This window comes from Patiria miniata, unplaced genomic scaffold (genome assembly GCF_015706575.1).
Source record: "Patiria miniata isolate m_02_andy unplaced genomic scaffold, ASM1570657v1 HiC_scaffold_7, whole genome shotgun sequence".
NCBI lineage: Eukaryota > Metazoa > Echinodermata > Asteroidea > Valvatida > Asterinidae > Patiria > Patiria miniata.
In genome coordinates, this window is record NW_024037074.1 from 27,569,403 (window position 1) to 27,573,892 (window position 4,490).

Sequence of the window (4,490 nt, forward strand, 5' to 3'; positions counted from 1 at the left end):
TTTGGAAACATGGCATACACCCCCATGAAATAAGTTTTTAAAAAACACGCAATTCTCAGTGTGTTATATACAATACGGGTACAATACGTGTATCTACTACAAAATCTTACAAATTCCAAAAAAAATCACATATATACAAATCCACAATGACAATAACTACAAGTTTTGTTTTGGAAACGTTAATCGAATGTAAATGTTACATTTTCAGAAATCCACTCCTGCAAATTTGGTTCAAGTTCCTTCAAAATTCAGGTGTAAAAGGCTTTCACAAACTCCAATCATTTCAAAATAAATTAGTTCTCAAAATTTGGCTTTTCTGAAACTTATAGTAATTTACTATGTACCAAATTTACCTCGAAATTCTATTTATTGTACCTCAAATTCCACAATCAAATTTCTCTTTCAAATTATATTGAGAGTATTTCCAATTCCTAAACATTCAAAATCTTAGATTTTTTTCCAAATTCCAAAAATCTGCAATTTACCAAACACACTTTCAATAATTCTAAAATTTCAAATTTTACAATATGTCTATTCAAAGTTGCCTTCCAAGTCAAATTTCGTAAACAATTTCCGATCAAAATTTTAAATTACGCAGTAACGTTATGGCTTACTTCGTATAGGCTCATTATTGTGAAGGGTGATTTTGTGTTTCCCAAGGTGGTCCTCCCAGGCAGATCGGTTAGAGTTTCTTGGTAGTTCCCGAAGAGTCCGTTGATTTCACTTTGTTGATATGGATGGAGAGCCGGTTTGTTGTTGACATTCTTGAACGTCTCCTTGGCTGCATGTAAAATTTTAATTCAATTCTGTGACATTTATTACAATGATGCCATTGTTTACAATAATTATGTACAAACATGTATATAAATTGCATACGGAGTACAATAATATGATATTTGATATGTAAACAGTGATTAATAATAAAGTAGCAAATTAAATGATAACATTTAGGTATAAGGTTGAGCAAAACGCTTTGTGCACTTTCCTTTGGTCAGACAAAAATACAACCAAGATACTGCAACATATAAACATTGGATACACAAAACAAAACAAACAAAGGGATGGATCTGGAAAAAAATTCTTATTAGACATCGAAAGAGCGTTGTGAGATTTAGAGGTATCTTCATATTCAGACTCAATGACAGCAGTACCTACTATCTCAAAGATACACTGAAAATCTGTACTAGGAATTTCTAGGCTGCTGCAATGTGTGGCCAGCTCTTCGGGTCTTTCACAGTCTTCTTTAGTAGATTAGCATGGAACACTTTGGATTTCCATTAAGTCAATTCACGGAGCCGATCTTTTCAAGGATAGAAAGGAACCTTTTCACTGAAGGAGAACTTCATTTCTGTATCATAATGGTGTTTGTACCTAGCACTAGATTTTTGAAGCGCTCTTGGGCCATCAGACAAGAATTGTCCAACCTCTATTTCGACAGGATCTATACAGGATCCTCCTGTTGGGCCTTCTTCAATCACTCAGCGGTAACGATGTCATTCATTGGCTTCTGAAATTTAAGGGGGCGAAATGGCTTCGTATCTTGAGGCTTCGTCTGAGATCTCGTCTGGAGACTGCAGGCCTTTGGCTCATCTGGATTGTCTGGAGCTGGAACACCAAAGGCGTTATCTAAAATGAGGTCATACACAAACCTCTGTCTTTCCAGTGACGCAAGGACTACTTACTGGTTCCACAGCAGCAGAAACTTGTCGAGCCGTCCCATCAATAATGATGCAAGTCTTGACCTCATCGATCAGCAGTAAGTTATCATCAGAAACTAGGTCACACCTAATCACAACGCCGCTACATCCACCGTCCCTGAGTACAGACACTTATAATGTTGAACCACTCTACCAGAAGTTACAGGCATCTTCTTTGCGATGTTAGCACCACATGCAACACTTATAATTGGTAAAATTACCACATTTAAGAGTTGCATGATCATGATTGTTTCCAAAACAACATGCACCTAGACAAGATAACTTGCTTTACCATACAGGCAATCTTCTCAGAGTTTTCTGGTGAGTTCTTACAGACACGAGTGTAACACTGACAACGAGAACGAGAGGAAACTGTGCTTTCAGAAGGATCAGGAAGTGGTGACGGTGTGTCGGTGTTATGAGTTTCACCTTCTGTGAGCATAGAGGCAACTGAATTTCTGTTCTTATAACATTTTCTTGGTAATATGGCCAACTTTGTGACAGGCATACCACCGACAGAGTGCAATTGAGCCGAGTGTTGCAAATGTACACCGTTTGGCTACTGACGTTGTTTATGACAAATGTAACAAGTTACCAATGGTTTGTGTGGATTTCGAGATGTTGTAGGAGATGCCGCATAAGAAACCCCAACTTCCTAGGTTGACTAAAACTTTTCTGGTTTGGGGGTTTTCTGGAAATGAATGGGTTACCAAACATGCCACCACGAGCTTTAAGATATGCTCAGCAATCGTGGCCGTGGTATCAACATTTTGGTTGTCTTTCTTAAAAAGAAAAAACAACTGAACACTACATCCAGCTGGTCTGGCTGTTCGGAGCTTCAGTCTAAATCCATCTGCAGTAAGCTGAACCGCTTCAGTAGTGCTGATTTGAGGATTTTGTAATCGCCTGCTTCATCTGTTGAGAGTCTATAATAAACTTCATGAGCTTTTCCTGAAAGTAGTCCAATCCTCCCGACTCAATATCCATGTCAGTTTTTGTCGGAAAGGCGGAAAGCACAAAAAATCCGATAAGGCCCAAAAAAAAAAATCAGTCGGTCTCTGGTCAGCGCGCGCGTCGATTTTAATCATCCGCGTCGATCTTTTTTTTTCCAAAATGTTCCGCGGTAGCTCCAACAGCGCCCTCTATTTCCGCATCTCCTCATTTTTTTTTAACAAAGAGCACCAAGGAATGGGAGGACACCAATGTACATGAGGACACCAAAAACGCAAAATAGTACCCACCTTGTCTGTACAATCAAAGCTAGAAGAAAAAAAAAACCGCGCCCCCGCGTCAATTCCGGAACTTCGGACTGACCAGAGACCGAATATTTTTTTTTTGGCCTAATAACAAGCAGCTCTCTATCACCGTAACCAACAGTAGTCATTTTATCTTTCATCGATTCGATGGGTTCGTGTATGTGGCATTTTCCCTTTCAATTCCCAGGTTTTCTTTTCAAAATCTTCCTAAAATCTTTAAACTGAAAGTACCAGGAACCTTTGACTGTTTGTCATCAAGTTTTACTTTTTCTACAAATGTACTCAATCTCTCTGGACCTCAAGATTAGGAAATTTTAGTTATTAGAAAACATCTAATTAAACAATATAGTAATAAACTAAATGTCTAAATGCTCCGGGGACGACATCACATTTTGTAGTTGAAGAAATTGGCGGTGTTAAGGCGACCGCGCTCATTGCATGTAGTGCAACACCCTGAATCCCGTTCATAAAGACACAGGTAATACATCATCATTTGTCCACACATGTAAACTCTGTGGTTTAAGAAAGAACACTACTAGGTCAAAGGCCACATGGCTTTGTTTCACCAATGGAGGGCAGTGCAGCATACAAAACAACAAAAAGCTTAAGAGCGGTCCACTTGCCCCGGTGGTCCATACAGTAGCCACACCTTCCCTAAGATATATAAATGTTGGCTATTAAATGCGCCAGTCTCTGTTTCCCCGAGACAGCACATCACTTGCATATTCCAGGAGGACGTTATTGGCGATTCCCCCTCCCTCATTAATAATCCCGTTGCTTATGAATAACACAATTTACCCAAATCTCTGCTCTATTTGTTTCAAATGATGTACTTGACTGTGAGATATTGATTAACCGCCACCCTTTTCAAGTAAAAGCAATTGTATATATAATGGCCGTAAAAATGCACATCATACCTGTGTATGATGCATCTTTGAACAGCGCCCCCTGGTTTCAGAACGAATTTGCAAGACTTAAATTTCTCTGGCTTCTACACAGGGTTCGTGAAAAGGGCACTCGAAAATTAGTGCTGAAATGTAGACAGGTTTTTTTCCCCTCCCGGCAATCGACCGTAAAATCGTTTTAAGTGTGCGTGTGTCTGTGTGTGTGTGTGTGTGTGGGGGGGGGGGGGGGGGGGGGCTGGTACCATCTTCCAAAGGAGAGCTGTTCACATCGGACGATCATGCACACAATCCGACATATTCCCATAGGATGTTAGTGGCCATGCCCCCCCCCCGAATATTTTATCCCAGTGCCTAGTTAATTACCTTTTAAATTACCCCAATCTCTGTACTATTTCTTTCAAATGAGTAATAAATGTGAAATATTGCTCGAATGTCAGCCTTTTCAAGATGCAATGGCCGTAAAATGTACGTTACAGTCGTGTATGATAAATGTTTGAACTACGCCCCCTTGATACATTGGTCCCAAAATTAAGTTGCATTACTTAGTTTTCTCTGGTTTATACACAATTGTCGCAGACAAATATTTGTAGGACACACATTTAAAAACAAAACATACAGCTTGAAATAAGTCA